At 40.1% G+C, this 16245-nt stretch overlaps 1 pseudogene; it reads right to left on the reverse strand.

Annotated features, from left to right (window-relative positions):
• Positions 1 to 1441: 1441 nt before the first annotated feature.
• On the reverse strand, positions 1442 to 16142 carry LOC116217899 (annotated as a pseudogene).
• Positions 16143 to 16245: the final 103 nt, after the last annotated feature.

A 16245-nucleotide genomic window follows, 5' to 3' on the forward strand; every position in this document is an offset into this window, starting at 1 on the left:
CTGGGAGAGTGGACGTGACTGATGAGTTGGATGTAATGCAGCTGTGAGAGTGTGCTGAAGGGGGCGTGGCCGGAGCGGATGTCAGCGCAGACGTGAAAACTTTGTGTTCCTAAACACTGTTCAGTTACATTGAGTTTATAAGAATTTCTAGGGGGTCCCAATAATTGTGGCACATGTGATTTTGTTTAAAATAATTTCTTCATTGGATTTTAAATTTATTTTTTTACAGTACCTTGCACTTTATGATTGCAAACTAAAGTATTTTACCATTGGTTAGATGTCAGTAGAAGTGTCAGCTGTGAATTGTGAATGGGTGTGTGTCATTGTGCCATTCAACATGGTTGAGCAATAGTCTACAATTCAGTAAAATATTATGTCTGTATTCAGACCATCATTCAATTTTTTGGACATTTATGGACATGTATTTTAACACATGATTATCTGTATTAGATGTGTATTCTGTAGAACATAGTCTTTATACATGTATACTTTGCCAACTCTTCACAGCCTTTGAAGAACCCACCCTCCTGTTCTGAAGCCCAGTCCAAACTCCTCCCCCATGGCTCCAGGTCTGTGCTTCACTGTGAGAGCTGAGATTTCTAAATTTCTATCCTCTGTTTAAAGTGATGCACTCTTCTCACTAAATTATTTAAGCTTTGTTGTAATGTTTTCACCGTAGGGGGATGTCCACGTGATGAAGACAGAAGATGAGGTTAAGTCCATTTAAATTTTTCAGGTAAACTAATAGACATCTCTATTGTCTACTGTCTTGACTACCCTTTTTCTGAATCTCAGTCACATGATATTTCCCCTGTAGTACTAGTGGAGATTAATTGTTTTACAGTAGAAGGTGATTCATTCAGTAGATACACAGAAGTCATTATGGACACCGTGTTTTACATAGTTGGGTGTTTCTCAACCTCTAGCCTTATTTTTCTGGATATGTAAAGAAGTGAGGTCCTTCAGTGCCATGTTTTACAGTACTCAGTTTTAAGGTAATCTTTTCAGCACCCAGTATGACCAAAGAACATTATAAGTTATGTTGAAAGTAACGGTTCTTTTGTGATTTTCTGAGATTCTCGGGCAACCTCGTTCAGTCCCCCAATTTAGTTAGTCCAGCCTCTCCAACTTCTCATCATTGCACCCCAACAATATATTCCCACACACAAATGCAACTGACTGGCTTTCATCACAGTTCTGAAATGTTCCTGGTCACAGTTCTGTTATTAGTAACATGTACATAATCCATTTTTACATTTTTCAAAAACAAGCTTTTGGATACATACTTCTACCATTGTGCCAACTGCCTTGCGTCGTCTCATTATCTGCTTGCTTTTATAGTTAATTTAACTTGCTTTGAAACAAAAATGTATTATTTGATGGTTTTTCATCAATAACTAATCAGGTGCTTGCATACACTAAAATATGACAACCAGAATTATATTTTTGACACGCTTTTTATTTAATCTACTGTAACACAGCACAACTAAAAGGACAACTAAATCACTGTAAGGCAGACATGCTCTTAGGAAAGGTCCAGACTTTTCACTCTTTCTTCACTTTTCAGAGGTTCACTCTTCATCATGACCTTTCTGCAAGAGAAAGAAAATAGATGTATAATCTGTTTTAATCAAACAAGTAATTTACTGTTCAATAAAAATTAGGGCTGTCAGCGTTAACGCGTTAATCTATGCGATTAATGCGGCCGCGATTAACGCGCTAAAATATTTTAACGCAATTAACGCAACTTAAAAAAAAATATATATATTTTTTTTTTTGGGAAATGACATCAGGCCAGACTTGAACCTGTGTCCCCTCGGGCAATGTAGCCCGTAAGTAGGGGGCTTGGCCTACCATTTTATGGGAGCGATGAGGGACAGGTGGGGCTTGAATAGCCCCCCTTGTTCAAAGTGGGGAATGACAGAAAAAGTTTGAGAACCACTGCGGTAGTTGAAGATGGAGAGAGCTGAAGGATTGTTGGGCGGGAAGTCTCTGTTTAAGAGTCAAAATGACGGAACCATCGAGAAAACTAAAGTTGTATGTAGCATTTGTCAAGCTGAATTTAGCTATCACCTTAATGCAAAGCACCCGACAGAAAGCAGTCCCAGGTTAGATGATCGCCAACCCACACTCCATGACTTCTCTAGGAAAATAACTAGACCAGTCCGTGAAAAGGTTACCATTTGGGTTGCCGGTGACTGTCGGCCCATCAACATAGTTGAGGACAGTGGGCTGATTGAGGTGATTCGAATTGCTTCAGGGGAAATTCTTACTATTTACCGTCGAGGGGCACCATCTGAAGTGATTACTTGTTTATTTATAAGATTTAGTCTTAAGAAGAAAAACAAACTTTGAATCGCGATTAATCGCGATTAATGAATTTAAAAATGTGCGATTAATTAGTTAATTTTTTTTAATCGATTGACAGCCCTAATAAAAATGTATCATGAATCAGGCAAACAGGTTATCAAGGTGAATTGCTGCCCACTAGTTTTGGTTGTGATTGGCTAAAAAGCTGCTGGTAGCAAGAACATAGATCTGTGATTTTTCTTGTCAGATAAAAGGTTATGCCTCACGTTAGAGTGGGAGTTTTAGCATTAATGGCCGTGGGGGTCATCATTGATTAATGAATAATTTTTTGCCATCTCTAACATCAAATAGGCTTATTTAAGTAGTCTTAAGGACTTTAATGTCCTATAAATAATGAGACTTCAGAACTGATTTTACAGTTTATATAGAAATAAATCTCATGATCACATGATTTGACAGTGGACAAGCTGGTGTCGTAAAAACCTAATTTGGGTTTTGTAGACTTTGATGGCTTTACTTTGCTTGCATGCTGACGGTTATGATCACTGAACATTTACAGGCAAACTCAAAACAGACTCTGTCGTTCTAGGTGGTGTGAATTGCTTGGCATTTGTGTGTTAACCATATACCCATGTGCTTAGTAGGCAGATACTTGCCAAGTTGCCATGCAATATCAATGGATTTTTTCAATGAAAAACATAGATAGTGGAATTTTATGGATTTGAGTGTGTGAATTTACCTTGCCACCTGCATCACGGCTCTTGGTTCTCATCTTGTTGACCTGAGACTCAGCAATATCAGCTCTCTCCTCAGCCTCATCCAGCTCATGCTGTAGCTTGCGGAACTTGCCCAAACTGCCGTTGGCCAGTTCCTCCTGAAAAACATAATTAGTCACGGAATTAGGTTAAAGATCACTGTATATATGAATGAAATTAGTGGTGAATTATGGGAAACTTACAGCCTCCTCTGATGTTCTCTTGTAGGACTTGACCTTCATCTGCAGTTTGTCCACTAGATCCTGGAGACGATGCAGATTCTTCTTGTCTTCTTCAGTCTGTAAAGGAAGAGGTTAGTACACGTTGTATTACTGTTTATCTATGTGATGTGAGGGAGAGACACACCAAGATATTTTTCCAGACATTTTATGAAATTCAACTTACCTGGTAGGTGAGCTCCTTGATGCGTCTCTCATATTTGCGGATCCCCTTGACAGCATCAGTGGCCTTCCGTTGTTCAATCTCAACCTCATTTTCAAGCTCCCTCACCTATGTAGACACATGAACCAAACGTTGAAACTATATTTTGAAAAGATATCCTTACTGAACAAGGCTTGAACTCAAATCAGTAAAATAGAGCTCTCACCCTGGACTCTAGCTTCTGGATCTGTTTCTTGCCACCCTTCATGGCGATTTGCTCAGCTTCATCCAGACGGTGCTGCAGATCCTTGATGGTCTGCTCCATGTTCTTCTTCATGCGCTCCATGTGAGCACTGGTGTCCTGCTCCTTCTTCAGCTCCTCTGCCATCATGGCAGCATCAGTGATGGCCTTCTTGGCTTTTTCCTCAGCATTCCTGCACTCCTGCACAGCCTCTTCCACTTCAGTCTGCAACTGGGATGTATCACCCTCTAGCTTCTTTTTCTGGTTCAGCAAGCTGGTGTTCTATGTGGGAAGACAAAAATGTTCATGATAGTCTGTGTCGCATTATGAATTAGTCAGAAGAACCACCATGTTTTGGATTTTACCTGAGAGTGCAGAAGCTGCACCCTCTCGCTGACGTCCAGCAGCTCCTGTTCAGCCAGTTTCCGGCCTCTCTCAGTCTGCTCCACCAGGGACCTCAGCTCATCCAGTTCAGCCTGCAGCAGATTGTTGCGTCTCTCCACAATTGCAGTGTTCTCTTTGAGATCATCGTTAGCACGGACAGCTTCATCCAGATGAAGCTGAGAGTCCTATGACGGAAACATTTTAGAAATCGTAAATGCACATGGACATATTTGCATCTACAGTTATGACTGATGTTATATACTGCTTTTTAACCTTCAGATGCCCGTGGAGACCCTTGAGCTGCTTCTGGGCCTCAGATGCCTGCCTGTTGGCCTGGCTGAGCTGGATCTCCATCTCATTGAGGTCTCCCTCCATCTTCTTCTTCAGCCTGAGAGCCTCATTCCTGCTGCGAGTCTCGGACTCCAGGGAACTCTGCAGGGTATCCACCACTCTCTGCTGATTCCTCTTGGCCTGCTCCATCTCCTCATCCTTCTCAGTAAGTTTACGTTCAATATCAGCTTTGACCTGGTTGAACTCCAGCTGAGCTCTTAGGATCTTACCCTCCTCATGCTCTAGAGTACCCTGTTGAAATATATATATTAAATATAGCACATTAATATATACACATAGAACATTCCTTAGCAATTCAAAGAAACAGTCCCAGTATTACTGACCATTTATTTTTATTTTTAACATACCTCTGCTTCCTCTAAAGCAGTTTGAATCTCTGCCTTTTCTTGCTCAAGTAGCTTTCTGACCTTTTCAAGTTCATGAATGCTCTTGCCAGTCTCACCAAGTTGCTCAGTGATATCAGATATTTCCTCTATGGGGTAAACAAAACTGTGTTCACATACAAAATATGTTCAAATACTTCAACGTTCATGCACATGGCCGTGATTTCATGTCTTTACAGACCTTGGAGGTTTTTGTTCTCCCTCTTCATGGTCTCCAGGTGATCCAGAGATTCCTCATAAGAGTTCTTGAGTTTGAAGAGCTCAGTGCCAAGAGATCTGGCCTCTTTCTGGGAGCTCTCCAGCTCAGTCTGAGCCTCTTCATACTTCTGCTTCCACTCCGCTAGGACCTGATCAAATTGAAATATGGAGCATGAGTTTTCATGCGATATTACATGAAGTGTTGGAAGTTAGAAGAAATGGGTTCATAACCTTGTCAAAGTTTCTTTGCTTCTTGTCCAGGGCAGCAGCAGCAGCATTGGATCTCTCCACATCTACCATGAGATCTTCAATCTCATTCTGCAGTCTATGCTTAGTTTTCTCAAGGGAGGAGCATTTAGCATTAACAGCCTCCACTGCTTCCTCTGCATCTTGCAGACGCTGAGCCAACTTTTTCCTGAGTAGGAATAGATTGAAAGTGTGCATTATGATGGTACTAGCCATGTTTAGTCTTTGATATTAAACAGTTCATACAGCATCAGGTCAGGGGGCCTTACTTGGCATCTTCCAGCTCCTCAGTCCTCTGGACAGCATCAGTCTCGTACTTGGTTCTCCACTGAGCCACCTCAGAGTTGGCCTTGGAGAGACTGCGCTGCAGCTCAGCCTTGGCCTCCTGCTCCTCCTCAAACTGCTCCCTTAGGAGGTCAGCATCATGGCGAGCAGACTGCACTGCATGGGCTAGCGCATTCTTAGCCTGGGAAAAATTGATCATAGAAGTAGCCAATAATTTAACAATACATTTTTTCAACAGTAGAAATGAATACATTCATATTTACCTTATATTATGCTGTAACAGTATGTTCATCATTCATATAAGTCATGTTATAGTATGTTTTCTAAACACCTTGATTTCTTCCTCCAGTTGTCTTTTAAGGTCTTCAACCTGTTGGGTGTAGGATTGTTTGCCTCTAGTTAGCTGAGAGACAAGAGAATCTTTCTCTTCTAGTTGCCGGGAAAGCTCCCCTGTTTGATTGAGACATGATAGTTAGTCATGATAGCTAGCTTGTCATGAGAGTGTTAATTTTTAAAAATGTTACATCAGTGTAATTGTTATGTACCATTTTCAGTTTGTAGCTTAGCTTTCTGCATAGAAAAATCATTGATGCCGCGCTGGGCTTCTTCATACTTTGTCCTATATTCAGTCATCTGATCCTCCAAGGTCCTGCACATTTTCTCCAAGTTTCCCTGAAAAAAAGAAAATTGTTCATGAAAATAGAAAGATCAAAAACATCTGGACTCTTGATGTAAACACTATTGTTCATGAAAGTTTTCATACTTTACCTTAGCTTTGGAAACCTGCTCCATGTTGGAGACAACATCATCCAGCTCCAGACGGAGTTCACTCTTCTCCTTCTCAAGCTTTTGTTTCACTCTCTGAAGGTTGTCAATCTGCTCGCCGAGGTCAGCTACACTGTCTGCCTGCTTCTTCCTCAGTGTGGCAGCGGTGGCCTCATGCTGCAGAGTGGACTCTTCAAGGTCTCTGCGCAACTTCTGGAACTCAGCCTCCCTCTTCTTGTTCATCTCGATCTGGGCAGCAGTGGCACCTCCAGCCTCCTCCAGCCTCTCACTGATCTCCTCCAGCTCTCTGGACAGGTCTGCCCGCTGCTTCTCCACTTTGGCCCTGGCAGCTCTCTCAGCCTCCAGCTCCTCTTCTAGCTCCTCAATTCTGGCCTTTTTTCAAGAAAACATGAATGTGTTCAAATGAAATTTCCTATTGTATACTCAGTTTTGACACTAATTGTTTCCTCTGTACCTGAAGCTCCTTCAGTTTCTTTTGGAGCTGTGCTCCCATAGCTTGCTCATCTTCAATCTTGCTGGTAAGCTGGCTCATATCAAAGTCTTTCCTGTGGTAAAAAAGAACAGATTTCATTGTCTTTACAGTAATCATAATAGTTTGTTTTTTGGAATATTTATTAATGAAATAAAATGGTTTTGGTTTTGTCTCATGTGTCATCCAGAAAACATACTTTTTCATCCTTTCCTCTAGCTGCTGTTTATCATTCTCTAGGTCCATCACATTTTCCTGGGTCAACTTTAAGTCACCCTCAAGCTTCCTCTTAGCTCTCTCCAGATCCATCCTTAGCTTCTTTTCCTGTTCCAGGGAGCCCTCAAGCTGAAAAAGAGTAGGACAGGAATTTGTTTTTCATTTTTTAGACACCACTGCAATAAACAAATATTTGAATAAGGTGATAACTAGACACACACATCATCAACTTGCTGCTCCAGCTTGGCTTTGGCCTTAGTCAGAGTGTTGACTTTGTCCTCCTCACTCTGAAGGTCATCCAGCGTTTGCTGATGAGCCTCCTGTAGAGCTTTCTTCTCTTTGGTCAGCTTGGCAATGATTTCATCAAGAGCTGCCATCTCCTCAGTCAGGTTTTTAACCTAAATGAATAGAAGGAATTAAAACATCTTAGCATAGGGAGTTCCCTTACCATCACCTTGCACCTATTTCACATGCACTGACCTTATTCTCAGTGGCATGTTTCTCTTTCTCCACTTTTGCCAGTGTTAGCTCCAGATCATCAATGTCCTTCTTGAGCTCAGAGCACTCATCCTCCAACTTCCTCTTCTTAGCAGTCAGCTCTGCATTCATCTCTTCCTCATCTTCCAGTCTCTCAGTCAGCTCTTTGCTTTTGGCCTCAAGCTGGATCTTGCTCTTGATCAGACCCTCACAACGTTCCTCAGCATCACAAAGACTATCTTGTTCCTGTGAAGAGTAATTGATTGCTGTAGGTGAAAATGGCCATGGCAGCTTAATGCTCATTTTACAAATATTTCCTTCATCTATATGTCAAACAAATGTATCATTTAAAGCAATTGTTATAAACACTGAATATAAGCTTTACTCACAGTCTGAACTGTAAGTTGCAGGTCATTCTTCTCTTGGAGAATAGAAACCATTTTCTCTTCCAGCTCTTTCCTACGAGCCTCAGATTTAGCATAGGCCTCCTTCAGTTTCAGGAATTCGTCCTTCATGTTGGCCATTTCTTTCTCAGATTCAGCTGATTTCAACAGGGGCTTGATCTTGAAGTACATCTTCATCCAGGGCCAATTCTTGACACCCATGAATGCACGGACATTCCACTGAATCACGAGTAGGGCATCCCTTAAAATTTGGAAGGGAAAGAAAGTCATATCGTGTCTGCAACAAACAGGAGATTGTAGAAGAATAGGGTTGATGTGATTTAAAGTCCATTTTCTCATCTGAGCGCAGGAAGAAATGTGATAGGCATGTTTTAGTGATTACATTGTAACTCCTGTACAACGTGTAGCACATGTTCACATTCAAGTTTACCATCAGCTCAACCTTTGTACCCATATACTGTATTTATAGTAGTGTTTGAGGGTGCATTGACTTTACCGTCAGCAATTTCAGCAATTCTCTGTTCACATGAATCACATAATTTATCTTTGCCCTCAGAGTTTTTGTACAATAAAACTGGAAGGAAAGGAAAGTTCATTTAGCCAAAAAAGAAATGTCAAATTCTCCAAATACATTTCAAATTTGATACGAAGGAGAGCTTCTTGGGAACTGAATGCTGAATGCAACATTTTTCAATGTAAAAGTAAAAGGCTCTACTGCATTGTGAAGAAATGTGTGATGATTACGAGTGCTTCCTTGCTGTGTGATCAGGCAAAGGGAGTTAATCTTCAATCTCATCAGACATTGATAATGAAAGTGCTATGACGATTACATCTATTTCATTAAAACAAACTTCAGGACCCGTATTAACAAAGCATTTGATCTTACCACTGAGAGTATTCCTAACTCACACTAAAAGTTTCTAACTGAAAGTTCGCTCCAAAAATCCTATTCCCAAAACTGGCTGACATCAAGTCATGAGCTTGCTTTCAATTACCTTGGTGATTGATGAGTGACAGGTCTGTGCCGGTGATTAGGCATGCCTTTTAGGGCGTATTGCAAAGAAAAATTAATTAATCAGTAATAACAGAATACGCTACCCAAACCAGTATCTTCTAGGAGTTGTCTTAGTCTTAGAGTCTTAGGACCTTATTTACTAACATTGCGACCGCAGCGCAATCAGCGCCTTTGCCAAACAGCATATAGCGCATGGTATTTTGCATCATATTTATCAAACAAGAACCTCGTCGCGTACTCAACGTCTAACCCCGCCCCTTAGTGTTAAAAGCGCGCCGATAATATAGGGAAGAAAGAGCCTGCGTGTTCCTCCCACAATGGATGATGAGTAAAAATTAGAATTAGAGCTTTTGGTTCACGAGGTTACAGCAAACTAACCCGGGTAAATATAGAAACTCATAAATATTTCTCCGTTTAGCCCTTCCATCCACACTAAAAGTTGTGATCACTTTGAATTCAAGACTGTCTTTTATTGCTGAGCTGATTTGGGGAAATTCAACTTTTCAGCGAACATTGAGTTTTTCATATTAACGAGTTTATGTTCACAAGTTCATATTCACACATATTAACATGAGTTAATCACACACAGGCAACTGCAAACTGTTAAGATGGTTCCCTAAGCTGGAGATAGCTAGGATAGTTAATAGCCAGGTTAACTGCTCCATAGCATCCCGTTAAATAGTCTAGTAGGAATACACAACACCCCTTACTTTAAAACGGCGTATTCCAACACTGAAAACCATGCTTTTCAAAAACGCTGCCCTAGGCGGTATCATTTGAAAACTGGAGTTGTAGCGTGGACAGGGGAAACTGAGGTTTTCAAACGTTCGGTTGCCATGGCACTGGGAAATAAACATGGAAGGTGAAATGAATATGCTGCTCTGTCTCTACAATTTACTTAGTTTAGTTAGTTAGTTTAGTTAGTTTACTTCGAGTACAAGTACTTTTCCTGAATAGATACGCGTTACTCCTACGCAGAAGGCGAGCACTGTACTCGGTGTGCTTGAACGATGGGTGAAAATACAGTTTAAACCATACAATGAGTGGCAATTCTGGGTAAGGCGTGGCGGAACAGCTAGCTTGTGGGACAATTTTGTATATGCCTATATTAAATGATGTATCAAATATAAACATTTAAAAAAATGACATTTCTGATGTTCGTATTTTTCTAATTTCTCGCACACACATAGTTTTAATTTAGCAGCTGATATGTCATGCTAAAAACACCTCTTGTTTCGTTACTGATACATAATTAGGCGCACCTACGCATCTCTTCCCATCTCTTTGCGACGAACACCCACTTTCCCTTATACCCTCCCAGCAGCAGTAATCTGCGTTTTTACTCAAGTGCACCGGTTTTATGTCTTTACCCGCTATTTGCGCAGAAATTAAGCCTGAAATGGGCGCAATCCTGTTAGTAAATGTGGCCCTTAGACTGAGTCTTAGTGAGTTATGAGTCCTCTTGACTGCTTCTTAGTTCTCCCAGGGTTAGGTGCTACTATTAGTTCTAAGGGGCTTTGTGAATTAGCCTAAGAAAGTTGGAGTCCCAAAGTAGAGATTGACATGGCCATTCTTTTTGGGAATTTCTCCTATATCGACAAGTTAGGAGCTTCTTTTAGCTTTAAGGTGCTTTGTGAATAAGGACCCAGGTCATTCTGTGGAAATTTCCTTTTATTTGCCCCTTTAACACACTGTATGGTCTCAGATAACAGATAAAGTATGTTCTTGAACATTTGTTCCTATTTGAGCCATCAGTTAGGCAATATTTGTTTTAAATCAACCACAATAAATTCCAAGAACCAAGGTTTTTGTCCCTACTATCATGTAGACAGTTTAGGTCATATTTTTTTCAATTTTTGCAATAATGTATACATGCACTAATATATAGAAAAAAATGCATGTTATGATATTTTCCAGAAGTGGACACTTCGGTAGTATAACCCAACCATTTAATTAGTAAACCAATTTACCTGCGTGCGACAATCTTCTGGTATTCAACTCTTGCCAGATTACCGCGACCACTTGATTGGATACCAGTCATGATGATAGTGAGACGGTCGTCTCTCAGCTCCTCAAGGGCACCCAGGAGACCGGCTTTGAAGAACACCTTAAAATCAACAGTTTGGGCGTTTAAGAGTTTCATTAGGCTTAACAAAATGTGCTAATTTAATATTGAAGGTGTGTATAGGAACATTATAGAATAAAACACCTTAGTGTGTCCAAATCTGTACTGCTCATGGTCAATATCTAGAGATCCCAGCAGTTTCTCTGCCCCCTTCCTGCTGTCCATGAACTGTCCCTCAGGGATAGCAGCAGGATTCAGGATACGGTATCTGAAAAATAGTTAAATGGTCTGTTTGATATGTCCTCTTAGTGTTATCATATACTCAGGACAAAACATTTACAGATTGTACCTCTGTTTGAAGTCTGGATACTGGATCCTGTTGGGGAAGCCCTTTCTGCAGATCCTGATGCCTTCCAGCACACCGTTACAGCGCAGCTGGTGCATGACCAAAGGATTCTCCATGGCCCCAGGAGTCTTGGTCTCATTGGGGATGATGCAGCGCACAAAGTGGGGGTGAGTCGACCTCAAGTTGGTCATCAGCTTGTTCAGGTTCTCCTGTTGTAAGATATTTTGTATTTGCTTAATGAGAGTTCAGAACAGCATGAGTGTGTTTTTCACAGGTTTAGAACTATGATAATAAAACAGTAATCACTGACCCTGTGTACAATGCATAATGAACAGAAACATCATACATGAACTAGTAAGTCATACTGACCCTATGGAGAGCGGACACAGTCTGGAAGGAAGCACCTTTCTTCTTCTTACCAGCTTCCTTGCTCTTTGCAGCATCTGCAAGCAAAAGTATAAATGTCCGTAATTAAATACAGACTCCAGCTTGGAGTTGAGGTTGGATTAGATTCCTGATGACCCTAATTTATACGTGGACTGAAATTATTCAAATTTTGGATAATGGAAACAACTCAACAACAGCTTACCATCATCAGCCCCAGCATATCCAGCAAAGAGTTGTCCCAGCATCTTCATTGATGACTTTTGATATAGTCCCACCACTGTCTCATTGAGGGGGTCCTTGTTTTTCACCAGCCAGTTGCAAATGTTATAATCAACAATTCCAGCATAGTGAACCAGGGAGAAATGGGACTCTGGTCTCCCCTTGACTAGCCTTGGCTTCTGGAAGCAGGGATTTTTGCCCAAATGGTTGTCATAAAGCTTGGCTTTAAATGTAGCATCACTGGCCTTGGGGAACATGCACTCCTCTTCAAGGAATTGACATGATCCCCATGGGCTGTAGTATAAACAGACATAAGAAATATCAGATAATTATTGGTGTGTTTTTCTCTTAATAAATCTAGGTCTGAAATCACATTCATGCTCCATAGTAGCACATTGTAAGTTCATTTCTGAAACAACTAGAATGTGTTAAAAATGACATTTTAACAATAATAGTAATTATACATATAAACTATAGATATTTACACACCTTTTCGATGAGTTCAATGCACGCCGCCAAGTCCATGCCAAAGTCAATGAAAACCCACACAATGCCCTCCTTCTTGTACTCCTCTTGCTCCAGCACAAACATGTGGTGGTTGAAGAACTGCTGCAGCTTCTCATTAGTGAAGTTGATGCATAGTTGCTCAAAGGTATTTAACTATAAAAGAGATAGATGTGTTGTTGGCCTTTTATAGCATCAGGTTTCTTTTTTAACTAGATTTTTGTTTTGTCTTACAAACTCACATCAAAGATCTCAAATCCAGCAATATCCAGCACACCAATGAAGTACTGGCGAGCTTGTTTAGTGTCCAATTGGCTGTTGATTCTCACTACCATCCAGTTGAACATCTTCTCATATATTGACTTGGACAGGGCTCCAATGGCATAGTACACCTTCGAAATGAGGGGTTAATAATGGAAACATACTTAATACATATATTCAATATACTTATACTTAATACTTTATTGACAAGGGGACAAAGTTTTGACAAAACTTCCATCTCTCCTACCTGTTGGACACTCTGTCCCTTGGTGACCCACTCATTTCCTACTTTGACCCTTGGGTTACATAAGGCCTTGATGACTTCAGCAGAGTTCAAGTTCATCAGATAACAAGCCTTGTCTATATCTGTTTCAAGAAAAACATACTATATGCAGTAGTATTACATTTATGCATTGATACATTTTATGAATACATTTTTGTGACCACGTTTTTTAGGGGAAGCGATTAATCTAAACCTTCAATAGGAGTAGTTATATCATGATGTTAAGTAGTTAAAAAACAATCTTTGTCACAACCTTGGTTATTATTCAGTGTGGTCAGGTAAAATGGACTGTCAAGATACAGTGGTGCTTTTCATCATAATAAACCAGTGTTTGGATAACATACCCTCAGTGCCATCAGCCTCTGCCTGCTCCTCTCTCTGCTTTGTCTTGAACTTCAAGTTGCCATAGTGCATGACCGAACCAGTCAGCTTGTAAATGCTCATCTTCTCTTCTGCAGTGAAGCCCAGCACATCAAAAGCATCCTGTAGCGTAAATAATAGAGTAAGTGGTGAAATTACACTCACTAGCTGTGTATATAACTATATGTAACCCAACATCACCCAGCGTCTTTGGGTACCTAGAAAAGCGCTATATAAGTTTAAAGTATTGTTATTATTATTAACATAGTAATACTTCAAAGGGACAGGGACATTGCAGGGCTCCTACAGCTGAAAACAGATCAGAACCAAATAGAAAAATTCTCCAATGTGTTTCTATCCAGCGGTCTTTCAGAAGACTAACTTAAAGACAACATCAGCTTTACTCACATCAGTAGCCATCAGCTCATCACCATCATCAATGGATGCTACTGTGGTCTGTCCTTGGGAGATGAAAGCATAGTCGTAGGGGTTGGTTGTGATGAGCAGCATGTCTAAAATGGAGGAATATGGTTCTCATCAGTTTCTTCCTCAGTAAGGGTCATGTGATGTCATGTTATGTTAAAGTTTTTGAATTCTAACCCGGCAGTTCTGGTTTCCTCATAGAGAGAATCTGGTAGAAGATGTGATAATCTCTCTCAGCCTTGAGCTGGAAAGTCACCCGAGACTTCTCCAGGAGATCTGCCAAATGATGAGGAAATAAATGTTTTTCAGCATTTCAGGAATAATAGATTTTGATTTGATGTAATTGAACTGAAGTTCACTCACATGTCTCAATGTCAGCAGAGGCCAGTTTGCCAGTTGCATGAAAATGGATTCTGATGAATTTACCCTGACAAAAACATGGAAATAATTTTTTTAGCATTCATAATGCATTGTTGTGCATTGCTAGGATTTTATTACCATTTCTTGAGTGACGTTTGTCAATCCAAAGTTATACTTACAAATCTAGAGGAGTTGTCATTTCTGATGGTCTTTGCATTACCAAAGGCCTCCAGAGCAGGGTTACACTGGATGATTTGATCTTCCAGGGTTCCCTGAAGAGAAACACCTATCAGTGTCACTGCCATTATGATTATGGGAAATTTGCATTAAACACAGAAGAGGCACTGTCTCAATTCAACAACCTTTTTGTCATTCGGATCCTTCTTGCCTCCACCTACAGCAGCAATGCTGGCAAAGTACTGAATGACTCTCTTGGTGTTCACAGTCTTCCCAGCACCAGATTCTCCACTTACAAAGAAGGGCAAGGAATTTAGTTTTTATGTTATTATTTCGTACCAGCACTTTATTCAGAAATAGAAACAGCATTACTATAGTGTACTTACGTGATCAGGCAGGACTGATTCTCCCTGTCTAAACAAACAAAACAAACAAATTAATTAAATTTTCCTGTGGTTTTTTATATATCCTTTATATGTATATGTAGTGATTATACCTAAAATATGAAATATCCTTTTTTAAGTGTTTTTTAACTGATGTTTGTATACAACACATTTTTACCTGACAGCATGTATTGGTAGGCATTGTCAGAAATGGAGAAGATGTGAGGAGGAGCTTCAGTCCTCTTCTTGCCTCTGTAAGCCTCAACAACTTCCTGGTTGTACACTGGCAGCCACTTGTAGGGATTGACAGTCACACAGAACAACCCAGAGTAGGTCTGTACAAAGAGACATAAGATTGATCATAATTAGTTTGAACATATCTGACATCTCCTGAGAACCTAAGACACACTTGTCATTGTACTCACGTAGATCATCCAGGCTGCATAACGCTCTTTGAGGTTAAACAGCACAGCAGGTTCGTGCAGGAAGGTTAACATCGCCATGTCCTCAATTTTGTCATATTTTGGTGGATTCTGTTGGTGGACGTTGTCTTCTTTCACAGTGACAGTCTTTGAGAAGGAGTGAATATGTCATACAAATATTTGTTGTGAGGACATTATTCATCGGAAGTCAAAAGTCGTGTGTTTTTCACAGGCCATCAATCATGGAATTCTACATATAATGATGAATATGGAAAAATGTTGTGGTCTTTAGGTCCAAAAATGTTCTAAAAAAAAGATTTGTTCAAATAAAATGTGAAAGAATACAGTAAAACGGATTTGTTTACCTTCTCATACTCAGTATCAACGGTGACTTTGTCCCCGTCTCTGCTGACAATGGTTCCCTTCACAAATTCAACCTCAGGATCCGTCACGAAGCATGCCCTCTTAATGTCAAATGGGCGAGTCTGGGCCTCCAGACGCTCCATATCTGATTTTCTCAGAAACGAAGCCGCCGGCCCAAACTCTGCCATCAGCGCGTCACCCATGGTTCAGTCCTTGATAATGTTAATTAGATAGATTGAATAAATTAGATTGTCAGAATATAAAAATCACATCATAGACAAGCAAGCACAGCTATTTTGACAAAAATATATCAAGCCTGGCAACTGGATACTGGACAGCATGACTTTCGTTAAAGTGTTTAAATATGACCAACCGCAACTAATCATTAGTCAGACAGTTCACTGTAAAATGGCATAATTCAAGACGATTGTTGATGGAGATAGAACAAGCCCAGTTCAAGTCAGATCAACCACAGCAAGACACAGAGAATATCCATAAATTACTCATTATTTAGTTATATATACTTTAGAGTCACAGTTAAATTACACATCCAGTATTGATACTGAGTTTAGAGTTAAAGTAAGCTTAATGTCATGCTGAGTATACTGTATTACGAGTGCAGTATAGAGTTTTAAAACCAACTACAGTACCTGTATGTATGATGTTCAATGTCTTAATGATTACTCTGAAATGAAAAATAAAAAATTAAGAGATTATCTATCAAGCCCTAAAATGTCATTATTAATTATTAGCATTTCAATGATCAAAGAATCACAATACACTGTTGGATC

Source organism: Clupea harengus, chromosome 17 (assembly GCF_900700415.2).
Source record: "Clupea harengus chromosome 17, Ch_v2.0.2, whole genome shotgun sequence".
In the NCBI taxonomy this organism is placed as follows: Eukaryota; Metazoa; Chordata; class Actinopteri; order Clupeiformes; family Clupeidae; genus Clupea; species Clupea harengus.